At 41.0% G+C, this 23,183-nt stretch overlaps 1 pseudogene across 1 annotated transcript; it reads right to left on the bottom strand.

Annotated features, from left to right (window-relative positions):
- Positions 1-15,913: 15,913 nt before the first annotated feature.
- LOC306667940 (small ribosomal subunit protein uS5-like) lies at positions 15,914-21,443 on the bottom strand (annotated as a pseudogene). The gene is made up of 2 exons (XR_013766734.1): positions 21,289-21,443; positions 15,914-16,838 (listed from the first exon to the last, which is right to left on the bottom strand). The product of XR_013766734.1 is annotated as a small ribosomal subunit protein uS5-like (transcript).
- Between the last annotated feature and the right edge of the window lie 1,740 nt (positions 21,444-23,183).

Raw genomic sequence — 23,183 nt, 5'->3', positions numbered from 1 at the left:
TCATCTTATCTGGCATTGCATTCTGAAAGCTGCTGGATGTCCTTTGGGGCAAAGTTCAAGCTCAAATTACGATAAAAACTCTAAAGCTTTGTGTCCTCTTTGTGGATATTTTCTTGTCTTCAGAAGGCAGAGGAATGCATGGGTCCATGAGCAAAGAAGATCGTCTATGTGGATTGCATCTGACCTTGTCATCTTCCTATTTAGTGGGTGAGAGGAACCACCCTGTTGAAGTGTGTGTGTAACCTTGGACTTCCTAAAATGATGGTTCTTCCTTGTGGAAGTGTTGGCAACACAGGATGGTTCAGAGTTTGAACATACTGGGATTTCAAGTCTGATGGTCATTGTACTACAGAGTTATTGGGGCATGGCAAGTGATAGACTTTAGCTGTAAATTCATTTTACCATGACACTAGAATTCATTATACCATGATAAAAACTAATATTAATTTACTCCATCTGATAAATAAATCAATAATTTGTGATTTGCTAATAAGGGTTTTTAAAACAAAGTCATAGTTCATAATGAGACACTACATTCTAGGATATCCAGTTATTGAAAATGATCCCATGAAATCCGAGATACAAATGCAAAAGAAGACAGATCAATGATTGATGCCAAAGCTAAACCAAAGTGTGGGGACCAAAATAACGTCATTCAACTCTGTGTCAGAATTTCTATGAGAGATGGGATCTGTAAGTTTACAGATTCCATGTTGTTCTATAGGTTCCTCCTTCTTAGGCATGTCATGTCATAGGAAGCATCCTTTCAGCTGGTAGTCTTCCTAAACCTGGTTCAGGTCTGTTAACTAAATCCCAGAGAAAGTGAGAAAGGGAATAACTATGGCCATTCATAGTAGCTGACACACCTGAATTCTAGAGGTTCTGTCCCTGACTTGCAGTGTGGACTCCGAATCACAATTTACTCTGCTGTAATGGAGAGGTATTAAATCAAATATCTGGAGGAGGTTTGTGTGAGCAAGTATTTGGGAAAGTGGAAACAGCACATGAAGACAGGTTAGCTTCTTTGTCCTAGTCCCCATCAGTAACCTAGAGCCAACACAGACTTCCCCCAGAGTTAGTAGCTTCACTGGCCAGTGGTAAGGGGTGGGGTGGGCAGGCTTTGGCATTCGTAAGGTTGGTGGACAATGTGGGTTCTGAAATGCTGGCAACTACTAGGCCCTGTGTCTTCTATTCTTTCCTCTAAGGTGGGAGGGCCCATTGGGCTGTAGTAAGGGTCATGCAGTTATGATTCATAGTTACAACCCTGAAACTGGTGGTGCACACATTGGGTGCAGAGTTAGGGACAAGGTAGATGACTCCAAACCAGATAGCCCATCCATGGAGTGACGTTGCAGAACAAGAGCCAAAGACGAATGCCCTGGAGCTGAGGAACACTAGTGTGATGGATGCCTGGAGGGGTCCCTAGGAGAGCAGTTGCACTTTCTATCCTTAGCACCTTATAATGCCATTCTTATGTTGTATCATGTAGACAATGATGGGAATTGAAACTGACTAGTGACAGAATCCAGAGACATGGATACTTTGCCATTTATGTTTTCAGCACCCACTTAATACCCAAGTCAGAATTCTCCAACTTCAAAGTGTCCATGTCCTGACTACTCAGCTTTCACAAGCCAGTGAGTATGGGGGTAGCTGCATTACACTGATCCTGGAAGCCACAAGCTCCCACCAACTTACCTGCAAGCCTTCAGTCTTGGCAAGAATTTCCCTCCCTGACCCTCATCATTCCTGAGTGATCTCAGGGATGCTTGCATGGATCTGAGAATGAGTTGTGGTCATTGTTTGCTACCATGCCTCATAATCAGACAGCCCTGGAGGGAACTCAGAGGTGCTGCTCTGAGCTGAACTGTGCCTTGCTGCCCAATCCACTCCTCAGGGCAGGGGAGCTGTAACACAGGGTGTCTTCAAGGTTCAGGGTCAGGGATACCTGACCAAGTCTCAGCACTGGGAAGTGAAAACTCTGCTTGGTAGAATCCAAGCTGCTCCCCTAGAAGTGAGATCCCCTCCCCTGCCCCAGTCCCACACCCCTTTCTTGGTGTTAAAATGAGTTGGTGGCAGAGTCAGGCCTCTTGAGCCTGAGAGAGAGGCAGCTCTTTCAAGTCACACAGAGCTATTTTCTCCCAGGACACATACCTGCCCCTTGAGTGGCAGCATGTGTATGGTAGAGATCTAGCATTATTCTGGGCCCAGGATTTCACTCACTCATTGTGTGGGGAACCTAAGCTTTGGGCTGGGCTATAGTGTCAGATACCTTGTATCTAGTGGTAAGTTTTGCTCAGAGAATTCTGTTGCTCCTACCCTAGTTGCAGGCTCCATGGGAGCCATCTCAGCCTGTCAATATCTATGGACATTTAACCAAAATTGAAGCAGGATCCCAACTTGTCATTATTTTTGTTATTATATTTTGCTAGGAGGTGTTTGGCGCAGGGCAGGCAGTGTTACCTGATACATAGAGCTGGATTATCAGGTCCCTGCACCAACCCAGCCACTGGGTCTGGCTGTGGGGATGTAGATGGGGATGTAGATGTGGTGACCAGCACTAGAAGAGGAGACTGGATTGGGTTGGAGAGAAGTTGTATAATGATGAAGATTCTGGATTGTTCATGTTCAAATCCATACCACTTACTGGCTGTGTGATCTCAGGCAAGCTACTTGGTCTTCCTGTGTCTCGGATTCTTCCTCTACAAAAGAGGGATGATATGAACACTCAGGGTGCTAGGGCAAACATCACAATTAGTATTCTGCAGGGGACCCCTGGATTTTCTGGCTTTTTGCTAACCTATAAAGCAGAGCAAATAGGCAGTCCTGACTCATGCAGCATTCCTCTTGGTATGGAATTTGGACCAAGATTCTGACCAGGCCTGAAACACCACCACTCTGGGTCAATTTTTCTTTTCTTTTCTTTCTTTTTTTCACTACCTGAATGACTAGGGGTTGCAAAAACTGCTCCCACAAGGAAACCAAGGCGCCCAGTCCTGGTGGGAAAAGAGCAAATTGTCAAATGGGCATTTGGAGCATTTGACCTCCGACTTCTAATTATTTTTCCTGTTATTTATACAGCTGAGTCAGAGGTTCCAGGAGAGTGAGGCAATTCCAGAGGGGCTTGGGGGAGGGAAAGAGCTCAAGGAGTGAGAGGAGGAGAGAAAGAAAGAGAGAATCAGAGAGAACATTCTCTGGGAGTAATCAATTGATTTAGTAGTTTTGGCAGCAAAATTCCAATTTACTGGACATGTTGTATGGGCTTCCCAGTACCTTTATAAAAGGATGTCTTGTCCACAGCATTTTGGCAATTTTTACTCCTGGGTTTAGCCAAAATTTGAAAGTTTAGAGACATAGGAAAGTCATTAGGGAGATCACAAAGTGCTGAGGTTGTGATTGTAAGCTATGGGTTCCGTTTACTCCTACTTTCTTTTTTCTTTTTCTTTCTTTTTTTAAAATTTTTTTATTTTAACAGACTCATTGTCAGTCTCCCAAAACAACCGGAAGTGAAGTATGCTCATGTGGATTGGGAGGTGAGGCTTCAAGGTTACAGATTTGCAGAACGGCCCTTACTGCTTGAAAATGTCCAGGACTCCTATAGGTTAAAGGGGAAACTCATTTGTTTTCTTTTATTCTTTCTTCGATTAAGGCCTTCTGTGTCTTTTAAGGAGTTTTAAAAAATAAAAATCCTTTTCATGGAGGTTTCAGAACTTACTATTTTAGTACAAAATTGGTAGCAGAGTTTGTGTTCAAGTCATCATTGATAACATCAATGGTTTTCAAATTCTCTTAATGCATCCTTTTGGGAGAATGAGTGTTTATTATCATCTGCTTTGTTCCCAGCTCTCTTCTAGGCAATTTTACATGTCATATTATTGAAAAGAATATTAGGGCTGGGGATGTAGCTCACTGATAGAGCACTTGCCTAATACACGCAAAGGCCTGGTTGTGATCCCCTGCATAAAGAAAACAGAACATTGCATGGTAAATTCTGTTCCCTCATTTTACCATTAAGGGAATTGAGACTCTGAGAGAGCAGGTAATGTGCTCAAGGTCACAGAGCAGGTGGAAGAGGCAGGATTCCAGCTAGACTAGCTACCTCCAGCTTACAATTGTTTTCCCTCCCTCCTTGAAGACCAGCTGCCCTTTCAAATGAACATTCCACTACCCATTAATTCCCAGTCACCATGCTGGTGCAGGGCCTCCAGACCTTCAGCAGGTCCTGGCAGTGGCCCCTCACTGTCTCCCAGCTTCTACTTTACCTCCCTCCAGTCTATTCCCACATGGTAGGCAGTACCTTTCGAACATTTTATTGTGAAAAATTTCATCTACTGAAAGCTATGAATTTTACAACAAATGTTCATATACTCACCCCTAGATTCAGGCATGAACATTTTATAGTACTTGTTTTTATCACAGATGTCTTCATTTGTTCCTTTATCCATCTTATCTTTTGCTGCTTTTCAAAGTAAGTTGCACAAATCAGCACTCTTTCCCCTAAACATTTTAGTGTGGATAGAGAATCAAACAAACAGCAACAAAAAATGCAAACAAGCAATAACAACAACAAAAAAACAGTATCAACAACGACAAAAATCAAAACCAAGAATCAGATCATCTCATTCCTCTGCTCATAACCACCAGGACTTTCCTTATCCTGGGGGTAAAAGCCTAATCCTACCATGGAGTGCAAAGCCCTGCAGAACCCAGCCCCTACTGTTCTCCGGCCCAAATTCTCATTTGCCTCAATCACTTGGCTCCAGCTGTACTGGCTACCTTTTTGCTCCTCAAACACAGCAAGAAGTCCCTGCCTCAGGTCCTTTATACTTGCTGCCCAGCCATGCCTTCTTCTTAGAGTGGCCTTTCCTGATCCCTTCATCTGAAAGAATCTCCTGAGCTCCTTACCATCTATTACTTTGCTTTATTTTCTTTATATCACTCAGTGCTGCACAATATGATGTCACCCATTCATTTCTTTATGCTATACTTCCTTGAGTAGAAGGTAAATTTGATGAGACTTTGACAGATTTTGTCAGATTTTGCTTTACCTATGCCTAGGGGCCAGAATGTTTCTGGGTTATAGTAGGTACATAATAAATATTTGTTGAACAAACAAATGGATGGAGGAAGGAAGAAAAGGAAGAATGGAGAAAGGAGAGAGGCATGAAGGGAAGGGAAGGAAGTAGGAAAAGGAGAAAAGAGAATGGAAGAAATGACTGTGTATTATTCAGGGCTCTCCAGAGAGACAGAACCAGTAGAAGACTATATGAGTCTTCTAGTGCTATAAGGGAGATTTATTAGAGCAATTGACCCATGCAGTTATAAAGGTAGAGGAGTTCCCAGAAGCCTCTCTGCAGGCTGAAGATCCTGGAATGCCAGTAGTATGCTTCAGTTCAAGTCCAAAGGCCTCAGAACTAGGGAAGTTGATGGAGAAACTCTTAGCCCATGACCCAAGGCCTGAGAACCTGGGGGGTGCTTGTGTAAATCCTAGAGTCCAAAAGCATATGAACCTGGAGTTCTGATGTTCAAGGCACCAGGACAAAAGGTCTACCATAGCTCTTGAAGAGGAGACCAGTTCACCTTCTGTATTTATATTCTCCAGGCCTGGCCAATGGGATGGTGCCTGTCCACATTGAGGGTGGTTCTTCCCCCACCTCATCTGCTCAGACTCACATACTAATCTTTAGAAACAGCCTCACCTTTTCTAGGTTTCTAGGTATTCCTAATCCAGTCAAGTTAACACCCAAAATGAACCATTCCAGACTGATTTTTGAAGAGTTCTATGTCTATTTTGGGTGTTGTCCTATATCATACCAATGAAGGGAACAAGGTCTTTATCCACATGGTGCCTTCTGGAAGTCTCTCTCCAGAATCCAGACCTGAATGGAATTGCATGGTGGGGCTGTTAGTGTTGGAAGCAAAGCAGTTGTCATTGTCCCATGTGACCATTTCCTGCTGTCCTGTGCCTCCTACAGTGAAGACAGATCTTGTCACTCTACTGATGAGGGCCTCGTAAGGGGCAGCTGGGGGTTCGCAGCAGAGTGGCGATTCAGCTTGAGGTCTTTAATTTCCACTCCTGTAACTTGTGAGGTAGAAAAACATTGCCTCTGAAAAAGTCTGGACTGTCACAGGCTATGTGAAAAATGCCACATAATTCAAGAACTCTGGAGACCCTTCTGCTCTGTTGGGTTTGATGGATGTTCAGTACTTGTAAAAAGCCCAAACTTGGCTAACTTCTTTGCTTACTTGCTGCACAGAGGCCCTCCAGATCTTCTTAGTTTTACCCTGTTTGGTCTTGGAGTCTCTGAACAGTGCTCATTGAGGGAATCAAGCACTGTTCATAGGATAACCAATTGTCAAAGACAATGGATTTGATATTATAAGAAAAGCATACAGTGGGTTATCCATGGAAAAATGATTTGGTGGATTCACTGATACATATGTATTGTTTAGTGTGACTTTTCACTGGATTTACACAGGTGATGCCTCTGAAGATCATTTTTTCAAATTTACATTTTTAAATTTTTATTTGTTCTAATTGGTTGTACATGACAGTAGAATGCATGTATACATTTTTATAGATCATACGTAAATGAAGTATACTCTAATTTTTCTGATTATACATATTGTAGGATCACTTTGGTTGTCCGGTCATATATGAAGATCTTAATCTGGCCTTAACCCTGGGGGTGGCTGAGAGGAGTTTGCTAGCATCTCACTCCTGTCCATTTTGTGTACTCTGGTGATGCCTGTGGCACATAAGGCCACTAAGAGTGGCACCGTGCATCTGCCACTGCTGCATGCTGAGTGGTAAGTACCCTGTACATCTTGGGTTCACAAAGCTGCTCCTCTCAGGAGCCCTACTTGATCTGTGAGTACAGGAATCCTTGCTGAGTTCTTTGCTGGTGTGTGAGTAGTTCCATGCTCCCCCTCTTGGGACCACTCCTTATCACCAACCAGGGATGCCTATAGGCCCCTTATCTCACCCAGACCCTGCTTAAAGGACCAGTATCCATGGGGCTCAGATATAGCCCATTAGTCCTCACTATCTCACCCCAGTACTCCCATAGTGAGATGTCTCAATCTCCACCTGGACCTGCCCACTTGTCTATATCCTATTTGAGATCAGATTCTCATCTGGAAAAAGGACATAAATGCTAATGAATTTGTGTAGGTGAGATGTGGGGAGCTTGGGTTGGCACACAGACCAGGTAGGGGAAGGCATTCATTGTGAATGAATTCATTGTGAAAAGCATGTACCCAGATAAATTTGGGGTGGTCAGAGAACAGGATGGTTAAGATAAGTATGAAGAGAGAGGCAAGGGAAGGTAGATCTGGAAGGGCTGGAGCAGTAAGAGTTTAGCAGGGTACAAAGTAGGAACCTGATGACTACTTTTGCGTAAGAAAAATGCATTATTCTTGTGATTCTTGTGCAAGGCACATGGAGGACCTGCTTCGGGGCTTGCTGGAGCTCAGTTTAGTGCAGAGCTCTCTTTCCAGGTCTGCCTGCACCATCCATCATGTTGAGAACATGTTCATGAATGCCCAGGCAGGACACAAAGGAGGAGAATAGAGAGAAAGGGGCAGTAGCTGCCCACAGAACTCCCAGCAGACAGCTGAACTGCTCTCTCACTGGGACTCCATTCATTACTCTTGCTTTGTATTCAATTTGCAAGTCTTGATTTGGCTATTATGGAGGTTGTCTCTTTCCTTACTTCAAAACTTGTGTTTTTGTTAAACCCTCTGAAATCATTTTTGCCCTCCAACTTTGGTTTCTTCCCCATTGTCCTTTATCATTCTGGCAGAGGATGAGCTGTGCTTCCTAAATGTGAACCACAAGCTGTCCACCATTGCCTTTCAGGAAGCAGCAAGGTCCCTTGGCTTTGGTGCATGCCACCAAGCTACTATCAGGGCATCTAGGAAAGTAGTTCACATGGGGAGCTAAGGTGACTTTAAATCTTGGAATGTTCAGTTTTAATTTTATTCTATGTGATATGAGAACATCAACAGCGCTATTATTAATCTCCCCACTCTTTATAGCCCCATCCTGGATCTTGCTATTATATCCATTATACAGAGGCAGAAACTATGCACAAATAAGCTAATAACTTGTCAAAGATTCTTAACTTCTAGATCAGCACTGTCTGACAGACAATGAAAATAGGTGAAAATGTTTTGAAATCTGTGATACCCAACACGTGTGGAGATTGAAATCTTAAAAGTGTGGCTGGCAGAGCAATGGTCCCCCGCAACTGTCCATGTTTTAATGCCTGGAACCTGTGACTATGTTTCAATGAATGACAACAGCACAGGGAAGCTAATCCACTGATGAACTGAATTTTTAATTTCTTTTAATTTTGATTAGTTTAAATGACAACATAAACAGTCACATCTGACTTGTGGACACATTTGACTTTTATGTTGGACAGTTCAGTTGTAGAGAGTAAATGGTAACCATAGATGTGCAAAGATGTCACCAATTGAAGGAGTAAAATAAGTCATTTGTTATGGAAGATTCCATTTTTGCTCCCTCCATTCATCCATCTGGCTATGTAGACCTCAGACTGATGACAATAGTGATGGGATTAATACTTTTTTGTAATTTGGTTTTGGTAAGTTAACGACTGTCTAGAAATTTGTCCATTTTATTCAGGTTTTCCAATTATTGTCAATAGTTGTTTTTATCTTGCTCTCTTATAATCCTTATTTCTATAAAATTGATAGTAAAATTCCTGATTTCATTTCTGCTTTTAGTAATCTGAGTCTTCACTTTAATGTTTTAGTCAATGTAGATAAAAGGCTGGTCAATTTTGTCATCTTTTTCAAAGACTCAGCTTTTGTCTTGTGTTGTTTTTCTTTCATTATTTTACTTATTGCTGCCTTAACCATTATTATTTGCTCTGTCTGCCAGATTTTGGGTTATTTTCCCTCTTGTTTCCTAGGTTTTATTTTTAATTTTGTTTTTTTTTTTTTTTTTTTTTGGTCTTTTTTTCTGGTTCCTTATATTGTAAAGTTAGGTTGTTGGTTTGAGATAGTTTTTCTCCTCCTCCCTCTCGGGATCCAAACTAGGACTGGTACATGCCAGGCAAGCACTCTACCACTAAGCCTCATCTCTAGGCCTTGCTTCCTTTTTTGATAGAAGTATTTGCAAACTTAAGTGTTCCTCTTAGCACTGCTTTTGTTGGATTCTGAAGGTTCAGTATTTTTTGTTTTCATTTTTGTGTCTCATAAAATACTTTTTAATTTCCCTTGTGATTTTTTTATTTGGCTCATCGGATTTAAGAATGTGTTTTTAGACACCACATATTTGTGAATGTTCCAGTTTTCCTTCTGTTGTTGATTTCTAATTTCATTCCTTTTTGATCAGGAAAGATGCTTTTTATGATTTCAGTCTTTTAAAAATGCATTAAGACTTGTGGCCCAGCATATGGTCTATCCTGGAGAATGTTTCATATTTATTTGAGAAAAGTGTGTATTATGCTCTTGTTGGGTGGAATGTTCTACATATGTCTGTTGCATACAATTGGTCTATAGTGTTGTTTAGATATTCTGTTTCCTTTTTTCTAAAATTTATTTTTATTGTAAACAAATGGGATGCATCTTGTTTCTCTGTTTGAATCTGAAGTAGAGGCATACCATTTGTGTAATCATACATTTACATAGGGTAATGGTGTTTGATTCATACTGTTACTTTTTAGGTATTCTGTTTCCTTAACTGAGCTTCTGTCTGGTATTCTAGCCATGATTGAGAGTGAAGTACTAGTAGTGTTAATTTTAAGTATTAATGCAGAGCTTTCTGTTTTTATTTTTTCTTGTACTGGAGATTGAATCCAGGGGTGCTTTAGCACTGAGCAACATCCCCAGTTTCTCCTCCTACTCCTCCTCTCTCACCTCCTGCTCCTTTGCCTCCTCCTCTGATAAATTGTTCAGGCAGGCCTTAAACTTATAATGCTCCTGGCTCAGTCTCCTGAGCTGCTGGGAGTAGCTGTTGTGTGCCAGAGTGGTTGGCACTCTTATTTCTTCCTTTAGTTCTATCAGTGATTGCTCCATATATTTTGGAGCTCTGATACTTGGTGTATGTTTTTATAGCTTATGTTTTCCTGGTGAATTGACTCTTATCCCATTTTTTAAAATTTAAAGCCTATCTGATTTTAGTATGGCCTCCTCGTCTCGCTTTTGATTACTACAGTTTGAATATCTCTTATTCAAAATGCTTGGGACCAGAAGTGTTTCAGATTTTGGATTACTTTTTCAGATTTTAGACTATTTGGATGTAAATAATGACATGTCTTGGGGATGAAACCCAAGTCTAAACATGAAATTCATTTGCGTTTTATATAGATCTTATACAAATAGCCTAAAATCATTTTATAGACTATTTTTAAAAAAAATTTTTAGTTGTAGGTAGACACAATATCTTTATTTTATTTATTATTTTTATGTGGTGCTGAGAATCGAACCCAGTGCCTCACACATGCCAGGCAAGTGCTCTAACACTGAGCCACAACCCCAGCACCTGTAGACTATTTTTGATAAATTTGTGCATGAAAAAGTTTCATATTGTGGAATTTTGTACTTGTGGCATCATATCAGTGATTAAAAAACTTCTGATTTTGGAGAACTTTAGATTTTGAATTTTCAGATTATGGGTTCAGGTTTTATCCATTTTTTTATTTTCAACCAATGTGTATCTTTAGATCTAAAGTTAGTATCTTGTAGTGCTCATTCAGTTGGATTATTATTTTTTCCACTCTGCCAATCTATGCCTTTTGTATTTAAGGTAGTTGTTGACAGGGAAGGACTTATTTTTACATCTTATTATGTATTTTCTACATGTCTTATAACTTTTTTGTTGTTCATGTCCTCCTTTACTGCCTTTCTTGATGTGTAGTTCATTTTTTGTAGTGACACATTTTAATTCCCTCATTTTTTGTGTATTTTCTTTACTGTTTTCATGAGGATTACATATAATATCCTAAAATTATAACAATTTATTTGGAACTGACACAAACTTAACTCCAACTGCATATTAAATCTCTATCCCTATATAGCTCCATCCCCCTCTTTTTCAGTATGCAATGTTACAAATTACATCTTTATATATTTTATACCTATTTCACATAGATTTATAACTAATTTCTAGGCATTTAACTTTTTAAATTCTGTAAAAGCAAAAAACAGAATTATAAACCAAAATTACAAATATACTAGTTTTGATATTTGCCTACGTATTTAACTTGCTAGAGGTCATATGAAAAGATACAGGAGAGCAACTCATGGTCAATATCTTTTCATTTCAAGCAGGTGTCCCTTTTACATTTTTTACAGGGCAAGTCTTATAGTAAGGAATTTCCTCTGAATTTGCTCATCTGAAAATGTCTTAATTTATCCCCCCTGCCCTTTTTTTTTGGTAGTGGGGATTGAACTCAGGGGCACTCAACCACTGAGCCACCTCCCTAGCCCTATTTTGTATTTTATTTAGAGGTAGGGTCTCATGGAGTTGCTTAGCACCTCACCATTGCTGAGGCTGGCTTTGAACTCATGATCCTCCTGTCTCATCCTCCTGAGCTGCTGGGATTATAGGCATGTGCCCTTAGTTTTGAAGGATAATTTTTCCAGATATAGAATTCTCTATATCATCCCACTGTCCTCAGACCTCCAAGGTTTCTACTAAGAAATAGGCTAATAATCTTACTGTGGATCCCTTGTATGTAATGTCATTTTTCTCTTGATTTCTTCAAGATTCTCTGTTTTAACATTTTTCTTACAATGTTTCTCACTGTGGGTCTTTTGATTTATCATTCTTGGAGTTCATTGGGCTCTTGGATTTGTAATTTGTATATTCTCAAATTTGGGAAGTTCAGTCATTATTTCTTCAAATAACTTCTCTATTACTTTCTATATTCTTGTTTTGGGACTCCCAGAATGTGTATGTTGTTCTACTTGAGCCTCTTAGGCTCATTTCACTTATCCTCATTTTTTATTCTTTCTGCTTCTTAAGCTTGATAATTTCAAATGTACTATCTTCAAGATTACTGATTATTTTTTCTTGCCTGCTCAAATCTGCTGTTGAATTCAGATGTAGAATTTCTTTTTGATTCCTTTTTGTGATTTCTATCTCTGTTGAAGTTTTCATTTTGTTCTAGGATCATTTTCTTGATTTCTTTTGGTTCTTTGTGTTTTCCTTTAGTTCTTGAGCATATTTAAGATAAATTGTAAAAAAAAATCTTTGTCTAGAAAGTCTTATATCTGTGTTTCCTCAGGGATAACTCCTGGATATGATTTGTACTTTTAAATGGGTTATGTTTCCCTGTTTCTTTGTATGCTTTGTGATTTTGTTGTTGTTGGAATTGAGCATTTGAAAAACAGCCACCTCTACCAGTCTTTGTAGACTGTCTCCATGCCAGGATATTTCTCTACTTACTAGCTGAGCATAACAGGAATCTTGGAATTAGGACAAGGTGAAGGTTTAAGGTCTTTTCAGTTCTTTTCTGAGCATGTGTCTTTCCTGGACTTAGGCATAACTTTTTCAATTTCATTATTGCCTGACTGGTTTTAAATGTCACAGTTTCACAAATGATATCACCCCAATTTCTCTTGGGGGTCTTAGATGGCTCATTATAATTCTTCATTTGTACTTTATTGCCTCAGGTGCCTGCAAGTCCATGGTCCCTCTGCAGCTTTTCTGAGACATGCCTACTGTTCTTTTGCCACTTTTCCCAGTGTGAGGTCCAATCTATGCCACGTTTCTCCCTGAGCTCCAATGCAAAACAGGGCGCAGTCTTTTAGGCAGTCCCCAGACACGTTATTGAATATAATTTCAAGATTGCTGACTACTTTTTTCTGTCTATTCAAATCTGCTGTTGAATACAAACCAAATATTAGAAAAAGTTGAGAAATCTTGAATTATATATCTATCAGATTTTTGCAGTGAATGAATTTTTAACTTTAAAAGTAATCAAAGAGGTGAAAGTACAAAGAGCTAGAAGAAATCAGAAAAATGATTCAAGAACAAAATCAAAATTTCAACAGAGATATAGATATCATAAAAAGGAATCAAAAAGAAATTCTATAATTGAAGCAGATTTGGGAAGACAGGAAAAAAAATAATCAGTAATCTTAAAGATAGTACATTTGAAATTATCAAGCTTAAGAATTTTTAAAATTTTTAAAATTTATTTCTTCTAATTAGTTGTATATGACAGTAGAATGCATTTATACATTTTGATAGAAAGTTTAAGAATTTTATGCCCACAATTTTAACTGTCATTATTCAATCCACTCCCTCTCATTCAAGAGAGGTAATTATGAACTGAGTTGCTACCTTCTTCAGATGAAGAATGCACCACACTAGATATAGACTAGACAAGCTTGCATAAAAATAGGATGAAATTTCCTACCATTTTTAATATGTCTTTTTCTTGATTGAACATTTACTTGATTGCTATTGAGACTTAACTATTTTCCCGAGCACCCATAAAGGTATTTTAGGTGGTTTTTAAAAATGTTTCTATGGAAATGAAGCTTAAAATTTCTTAGTCTGACCTATTTTTTAAACTAATATTTAAAATTTTCTTCTGTTGATACTTGTATTCATATATTTTACATAAAGAACAGCTCTTTCCCCTATAGTAATTTAAAGTAAAAATTACCAATAGATTATTTTGAGAAGAATTCTCACATCAGCAACACAGGAAATATGGAATATATATGTATCTACTCTCTCTATACATATATATATATATATGTACACATATTAACTGTTTGTGAGCTAGAGTAGAACTACATTTTACATTGGAGTTAGATCACAAATAGATTTCAGCTAAAATCTTGTATAGTCAACATGAACTTAGCATCACAGTCAGTACCCTGAGATGCTGACACCATGAGAGGTACAGGAGCTGAAACCAATGCCCCGTTTCACTCAGGATGTGCTCAGAGAGTGGACCATGTGCTGAGTCCCCCAAACCCTGTAAATATTCTCACTCTAAATTACACACAGTTTAATTTACATCACAATTTAAATGTATATTTGTTTAGTCTTTACATAAATAGAATTACAGAAGGTTATAAAGAGACATAAAAGCTGACTTGAATAAGTGGCAAGACATAACATATTCTTAGATGAAAGAACAAATACCGTGAATATTTCATCTTGCCCCAATAATAGATTAGCAAGATGTGATTCCAATAAACTATGTTTTGCAGGGAACATGACAAAAATATGTGAAATCTCACATGACAAAGGAGCTAAGTCAGGAAAATGAAAGATGATTTTGAGAAGACTATGACAGCAAAGAGTAACACCTACTAGTCTCCTTGGTGGTAAATCACAGTTAAGTTACAGTAATTTAAATGTTTGGAGCACTGCTTCAATGGTAGACACATATAACACAGAAATAAAACTTATTTTAAGTAAGAATATTTTATGAAATTGGCATTACAAGTTAATATGGAAAAGGACCACATTATGTATGAATATATGGGATAACTGGTATTTTGTACTAAAGTACTATCTAGACCATCATTTTTATTATAAACCAAAATAAATACAAACCAAATATTAGAAAACTTTGAGAAAATTTGAATTATGTATCTATCAGATTTTTTTTGTAGTGGGTGAATTTTTAACTTTAAAAGTCATCAAAGAAGGGCAAAGTCATAACTGATTTTATGCCCACAATTTCAACTGCCATTAAAATGATGAACAAAATAAAAAGACAAAAACCACACTGGAAAATATTTTCAGTCAATTTCTTTTTGACAAAGGCTTAATATCTTTATTATTCAAAGGGCTAATTTGAGGTCTAAATAATAAGAAACATGAAAGATTCAATAGGATACATTATCAAGTAGCAATTGGTAAATTATAAAATAGGAATTATAACTAATAAACATGAAAACTATTCAATCTCACAAATGATCTCAGCAAGACTAAATAAAATTGAGGAATAATACATCATCTCCTTAATAAGTTACAATATATGTTTTTCATGGTGGTGACAAATCCTAGAGATAAAAGGTAAATGATATTTATGTTTATTAATGATAGTATTATAGAAAGGTATGCATTAATCTGGATAAGTTAGGCTATGCTGCTATAACAAACTCAATGGCTATTGTGATTCTCTTACATTTTGTGATTCAGGAGTCCATGGTAGTATCTCAATGTATAGCTTTCCATATTGACTTGATAAGTACAAAGGAGGCAGGGAAAACACACCTCTCTTAGGTATCTTAGATGTGTGCCATTTCTGCTCATAGCCCACTGATCAGAATTAGTCGCATGACCCCAAACTAATTACAAGGGAGTTAGAAATGTAAGAGAACATATGAAGTATTTAGTGAATACCACCTGACACAAGTCAGGCTGAACCCAACACATGGTACAGTTTTTTTGGGGAATCAATTTACAACATAAGTCAAATGCAAGAGTAATTTTACTTCTGGGTGTGTATACTCAGAAAAAGAAAAAAACCTAAAATCTAAATAAGTGAAAATGATCTTCACTGCACAACCTCATTATTACTACCTTCAAAGTGGTAATACACTCTTTCTTATATACAGGGCCATGAATTTGACTCAGCCTACAGAAAAACTAGAAAGGTACACTTCATGCCAATTAGACAAGATCTGTCAGAATTAAGTTGCTATTTACTAAACCTCCCCTCATGACCCCATCACCTATCTTCTCACATACATTGTTAATTCTAAACTTAACTCTGGATCCTGGGTGTGTGGCCTCTTCCACTGTGAGTTTTGACACTGGCTTGCCTTTGATTCTTGCCTCATGGCCTGCATTTGGTGTTTGATTGAGATAATGGCAGCCTGAGGGTCACTGATAACCTTTAAACACATTTCATTTGACCTACACAGTGTTTCGAAAAAAAATTTTTTAACAGGTTTCATTCACTTTATTTTTTCTTAATAAAAACTCTATGTTGTAGCCACAGCTGGAGCCTGGGTCCTCTGTACAGAGACTCTGGTGTGGCTTTTCACAAGATGGTCAGTGAATTCCTGATAGGGAGACTTGGTGAACACAGTTTCTTTCCAGAGATTGGGAATCAAATAGCTGTATGTCTTGGAGATGGCATCAAAGGTGGCCTTAGCAAAACTGCCCACGGTGGCAGTGCAGCCCCTGGCAGAAGAATAGCAGTCATCAATACCAGCCATCATCCGCAGCTTCCTGGGCCCAGGGGCTGAGACAATGCCAGTACCTCTGGGGGCAGAGATGAGCTGCACCAGGACAGAACCACAACGTCCAGTCACCTTGCAAGGGACAGTGTGGGGTTTGCCAATCTTGTTCCCCCAGTAGCCTCTCAGCATAGGAACAATGGAGAGCTTGGCCAGGATGATGGCCCTCAGATAGCAGTGGCTGCCTCCTTGGAGCACTTACTCTCAGTCCAACATGACCACTATAGTCCCGATAGCTACAAATGCCTTGAACCTGGTCCACTAGCCAACACGAGTCTGCTTCTGAACAGGCATGATCTTCAAAACCTCATCCTTGAGTGACGCCCCCAGGGAAAAGTTGATGATCTCAGACTCCTTGATAGGCAAAGAGAAGAGGTAGATCTCCTCCAAGGACTTGATCTTCATGTCCTTGACCAGGCGGCCCAGCTTGGTGACCAGGATCCACTGTCTTGCCTCGGCGAGCACCGTGGCCCCGGCCCTGACCCCAGCCCCAACCCGGCCCCAACTCCGGCCTCAGTCATGGCCTTGGAGACCACTGCTGAAGCCTCCTTCTCCTTGGCCACCCATTACGGGGCCCCCGGGCACTCTGGGCCCTCCTGCTGCACTGGCGTCATCCACCATTTGGTGTTTTCCCAGAGAAGAAGCTATTTTGAAAATTTAAAAGATCATAGCCAACACTTAAACATTTGAACTTGGGAGATTTCACATATCACATACATATCCCATATATCTAGATGTTAGACTTTTTTGAAAATTAGAAAACCTGATGACCTATAACATGCCACATTTAGGTGGCAGTTTATCATGGTGGAGCCCCCTCTATCTCACTCAGTGTCTGTTGTACTCTCTCACTGTGGGACCTGAGACTGCCACTTTTTGCTCAGAGTGATAACTTCACTTGCCAGTCACCTCACTTGCCAACCACTACATTAGGTAGATTTGCTTTCCTGACATTTCAGTGGCCTCTTATTGTCCTGAAGAGCAACTTTTTTTATGATTAACATTGGCCCCAGTGATCTTCTAGTTTCTTTGCTCTACTCAGCCAGGGGCCCTGAGGATCAGATCTTTGCATCTCTGGAGAAGGCTCTGAGGCCAGAAGAGCTGGCCTGTTCTGGAGATTGGCACGTCTACACTTTCTTCCTCTGACCTCTGTACTGCTGGAGCCCAGTCTTCTGTTGCCCAGGGTCACCCCTTCTGCTGGAGCCCTAGACAAATGGCAGCTGATTGACTTTCTCCTGGCAGGCATAAGTAGGTGCTAATGAATGGAAGAATGTGCTGCCCTTACACCTGATAATGAAGTAATTGACCCTCACCTCTTCTCTCCCTATCCTCACTCAGTATTTATATGTGCAGTAATCTGCATATGCAAGACAGAGACCCTAGTTTAGATCCTAGTTTAGAAGCTACACTCTGGAAGTTCACAAAATGCTTAGATGTATTCCAAGGTGCAAACTTTCCAGTGATGCCATGACCACATATGTTTAATTAACACTTTAAGGTGTTTAACACTTGCACTATGCATGCAGAATAAATCGAAGGGCTAAGCTGTCTACCCATCTGTCTGTCCATTTGTCCATCTGTCTTTCCATGCATCTATCTGTCCATCCCTCCAGGCAGTCTTTATTTAATACCTACTGTCTGTCAGGCCTTTTTGTGAACAGTGATACACACAATGCTTACTGGGGATTGAACCCAGGGGTGCTTAACCACTGAGCCACATCCCAACCCTTTTTACATTTTATTCTAAGACAGGGTCTCCCTAAGTTGCTTAGGGCCTTTCTAAGTTGCTGAGACTGACTTTGAACTCATGATCCTCCTGCCTCAGCCTCCTGAGCCGCTGAGATTACAGGGTGTGTCACCATGCCAAACAGGACAGCCCTATTTTATTAACAAGAAAACTGAGGCTCAAGGGATTAAAAAATTGCCCAAAGTCATATCACTTGGAGATGAAATTCAAATTCTACAGTTCAAGAACATTATAATGAATAGTTTTACCCTGAAGTTCACTGTCTAATAGAGACTATTTTGGTTACCATTTTTATTAATTATTAATATCAAGTTTAAAAATTCCTATTATCACTTCAGTTAATTGAATTGCTTTTGCCAAAAACACTTGGGATGCCACATTATTCTGATAATTACTTTGACAGATGACCTCAGAATGTGAATTGCCCCACTTTGTAATAATATCAAAGCCTTAAAAATATGCTGGGTAGGATGCTTCATGGACACATTCATTTGTATTTTCTTTCCCTAGGATTGCTCGCTCTCTCACATTTCAAACCAGTTGTCAGACCTCAGAGTGTCCTTGTCTTGGGGATTTTTGCAGGACAGCATATAAACAAAAGCTGCCGGAAGTCTAGGATTTCTCTTGTATTTCATAAAAGTTTATAGAACTTATAAACTTTATAGAAAAGTCAGGAGGAAGAGATGGAGGATGAGGGGGATCATCAGGGGCAAAGAAACACAAGAAAAGCTTCCTCCTAGCCTGGGGAGAGGTCCCTGGTCAGTGAGTTACACGAAGGGTGTGGGAGTCACTCCCACCTCATGGCAGTCCCTGGAGAAGTGGCCAGATTTCCAGAAGCAGGCTTTGTGGGCCCCCTGGAGTCCGCTCATCCCTGTGCATGTCTCTGGAGATAGTGTACCATCCCAGATGGGGGCTGGGGAGAGGGAAGTGTCAATAATAGCTGTGGACCAATCTCTTGCCAGCCCAAGGGAATAGGGCCTTACTATCAGGACACAAGTGATTATAAAAATCCTTACTTTATTTGTGCCAGTGTTTTCTTTCCAAAATACTTTAGAATAAAGAACTTTTGCGCCTTCTCCTTTGTCTCCAGAACAAAGCTAAATTCCTCAGGGTGGTTTTCAAATCTTTCTTCTCTTCCAAGTCAGCCTTTATTTCTCCCTCCCCCCACCCCCACTGCTGTCAGAGCTTTGGACCTCACATGCCAACCACCATGGACCATGGGCAGATTTCCCACCTGCTCTGCTGCCTCCAAGCCACACTGACAAACTGTTCCCTCTGAATCAAAGCTCTTCTCTATTGTTTGAGATGCTCATCTTTCAAGGTCCTGGAGAAGTCTTTCCAGATCCTTCTCCCCCAACACACACACACACACAAACACACATAAATCAATTGACAAAAAGTAATCACTTCCACCTTTGTGCTTGATGGCATTTGATGGCATTTTATCAATTCATCAAAGTTAGGGTCCATCACCAGATGGTTGTGAGCACCTTGAAATCTGGTGCTGTGTCTGAGTCATCTGATGGCCTAGGACATAGTATCTAGCACACAGACTTGCAGGATGAATATCAGAGTGTGAGTGAAGATACTGGAAGATGTGAGGAGCCACAGGGATGTAAGAGTGGACATGTGTGTTTTGGGCTCAGTACCTGCCACAGCTGGACAGAACAGAGCAGGGTTATCTCCAGACCACGAGAGTGATGATTCATATCAAATAGCACCACCTAGCCAGGGTCACACTGGCAGAAAAAGTATTTGGATATCTTCAGTTTCATTTCAAGGGTTCATTGTAGTCTTTCATTTCACACTCTACTGATATTGGTGGTGCACCTATCCTGAGTCTTTTATAAGCAAAGACATGGATTTTTACTAAGCAACTACTAGGTACCTGGTTTGGTTTATATCACAAGCTGTGGTTCTGCATTCTTATCCCTAGGCTCAGAGGGGCTAAGTAACTTTCTCATGTCCCTAATCATACAAACTCAGGTGTGCCCTATTCATAAGGCAATAGTATCAACGTCTCAATAGGAAGAGTATCCTCAATCAGGATGATTTGAGGGGTGTTTACACAAAGACACTAGTTATAAAGCTGTGTGTGGGTAGAAGGGAATCAGGAGGGCAGTGCTGGAAACTGGAGATAGCAGCAACAAAGAAACCTCAAAGGAGGCTGTTGGTGAGGCGGTCTCACTTCCATCAGCCCACAGCAACCTCAGGCTGCTCCTTCCTCCCAGCTATCCAGGCTCCCTGTTGTTCAGGTTTGAGTGACAGGGGAATCTGTAACTGAGATCCACAGGACTCTAGTTCTATGACAAACAGCAGGGTGGAGCAGAAGGAAGATGGATTTAGAGGGTCCAACCAACCGAAGATAGCTGCACACCAGCAACCTCTTCCACAAGTTGGCAAGAGTCACGGGACATACAGGGGTGGAGACATCTACCTAGGGCCTCTGGCTCCCAGGGGACGTTCTTACCAAACTTCAATGGCCAAAGGTCTTTAACTGCAGGTCACACACCCACCCTGCCCACCTGTCACTTTGCTTGGGAGGCCTCACAATTTCATGACTCTTGATTCCTGTAGGTCTGCCCCAGACCTGTGATGGAGACTATGGATCCTTCCTCTCTGTTTAAAACTGATGGTCACTATAGGAAAATATCCGGGGACCCTTGTGGGTCCCATCCCCAGCGCCTGATTTTCCTTTGTGTGAGAAGAGCAGCAGGCAGCTGCAGCCTTCTTTTCTCTCCTGCCCCTCCTCCCCACATCCATCCCATCTGAGAAGGGCAGCGCTGTTTTTCCATCAATTTCTCTCATGGTTGCTTCCCTCACCTTTTCTCCTTCTTAATCTCCCTGTGGCTCCTAAAAGGATTAATTAGAAAGATGTGAGCAGGGGTTGGAACGTCAAAAAACAATCGTCACTTTCCTATCTGACCTCTCTCACCAGCTGCAGAATTAACAAATTGAATGTCCTCAGCAGACAGGGGTGGCACATGATACGGAGTTCATTACCAGCCTCCCTGGGCCGCTGCATGGAGCCCCGTTTAAACAACTCTTGCTGATTAAATTCCTCCCAGGCACTCCCGCCAGATGCTGTTAGAAAATACTCACATCCAAGAGGTTTTTAATTTTTTTTTAAACATGTGCCAATTATTTGCCTGCTATCTGCAGGTGCTGGCAAGCGTCACAGGCCGGCCTGGCCGGGCTGTCTACACGCTTATCCACTCGGCGCCTGCCTGGGGGGCTCACGTCGTCAGGAATGGGATCCTGGGCTCTGCTCTGGGCTGTCAAAACTCTCCAGCCACCCCGCCTGGCTGGCCTTCCCTGCCCCCAACCCCTGGCCCCCAGCGCCTCACCTTCTGAAGCTCACAGCTCTCTCGAATGTTTCAAGGTGACAACACAGACCCGGGTGACCTGCTAGCAGTGGGGCCCCAGGGGGGCAGGCATGCAGTCGTGCCTGGGCCAGTGCCAGCTGCCTCCCAGCCAGGCTGGGCTTCAGCCCTGAGCCAAAGAGGGACATATAATTGCCACCTCTGAGAGCAGAGGGAGGGTGCTTGAGATTGGCCCACAGGAACCCTCACCGTAGGTCCCAGAATGCACCTCCCTCACGCTCCTACTCCAGCAGTCTTCCTTGGTTTATTCCTCGATCAATGCTTAATTAAAACCAAGGAGTTCTTATCAGTTGATTCGATGCCAATTAATGCTAACAGCAAGGATTCAAAATATAAGCTAAGCAGTTGTTATCAATGCTGATGTTTCTTTAATGAAGGTAACTTGACTAGTAATAAACTCAGCACTGTTCTACTGTAACCCCCACCCATTTGGACTTGGGGATAGTGACCAGGTCCCATTACTACCAGCCCTCGCATGGCAGCGTCCCTTGTGGTTTCCTTGCTCCCTGCTCACACCTTGAGAATTAGCTTCTATACTGAACTTTCAACGTGAGTGGCCATCTCGTGTCAGAGACAGCTGCTCCATGAGGAATGAACGCTGGTCCCCCATCCCGTAGGAAAGCCCTGTCTCTCCTCTGATGATGGCGACCCCAGAGCTGGCGATGGGCAGTTTCTCCCTGGCACTTTTGCCTTGTTCCTGCTTCCCATGAACTGAACTAAGATTCTCATGAGTCAAATGACACACCCCAGTCATTACAGAGAATCGCAGGAGGGATCAAAGAAACCAAACCTATTTATTCCAGAGAAGATTGCATCTGGGGTGGGAAGGGTGCATAAAACCTGTGTTCAGGTGTCTGGCAGGTGCTCCTGTGGAGACATGACAGACTCAAGTCTCTATGTGGTAGAACCAGGAGCAACCAGAGGGGAGCAAAGGAGAAATGCATTTCCGCTCAATTTAGGAACTGACGTTATGACTGGAGCTGCCAGGGATGGAATCCACTGTCCCAGGAGGCAGTGAGTCTCTTGTTGCTGGGTGTGTTCAAACAGGATAGATGACCAGTTGGGTAAAATTTGCAGGCATGACTGGATTAGTCATCCTTAACAAATCTCTTCCCACTTGAGATTTTATTCCTCCTTTTCCAGAAATGAGCAGAGTCCTTTAAAGGCTTCAAATGAGGGGCAGAATGGGTCAAGAGGAAAGATATAAGCACTGGCAGTGCCCCTCAACAGGGAGGGAGGAGAGAGGAAACACAAGATTTTTTAAAGTGCAACATGTTGGGGTCATTTATTGTAGGAACACTGTCTTACATACCTAAAAATGGTCATTAAGTTAGAGCACTATACAATTGTGTCTGTAATGCCTGTTGAGTCCGGGAGAAAAGTTAAAATTTGGTGAAATTTAGGGGCTGAGGGTATAACTCAGTTGGTAGAGTGCTTGCTTCGCAAGTACAGGCCTCTGGGTTCAAATCCCAGCTCTGCAAAAAGAAAAAAGAACTTGGTGAGATTTAGAATTTCAAAGTAGAGACTTCTGTAACTTGGTGTTATGGTGTTTGGTATTCCTCCTTTGTCCCCCAAAATGCTAATTTGAAACCAATGAAAATACAAACAAAAAAGGTAGGTAATAACTTTAAAAAAAACATAAGAGAAGACTCTCAATTATGGGGACGATTGCTACTAATTACCACACCAACCAGAAAAGGTTGAAAAATAGTTTTGAAGTATGCAGTTTACAATTAAATTAGCCCAAACCAAAGACAGATGTGAGGTAACCTGAGCACCTTCCTATTGATGTCCCTATCTCCAAGCTAAAGGAACAAGGACTAAATAATATTTTAGATTTAAGGTTCTACATTATTTTA

The sequence above is a fragment of the Sciurus vulgaris genome (genome assembly GCF_902686455.1).
Source record: "Sciurus vulgaris genome assembly, chromosome: 8".
Taxonomy (NCBI): Eukaryota; Metazoa; Chordata; class Mammalia; order Rodentia; family Sciuridae; genus Sciurus; species Sciurus vulgaris.
Note: the sequence above shows the minus strand (reverse complement) of the source record. Positions and strands in the feature narration are given on the sequence as shown.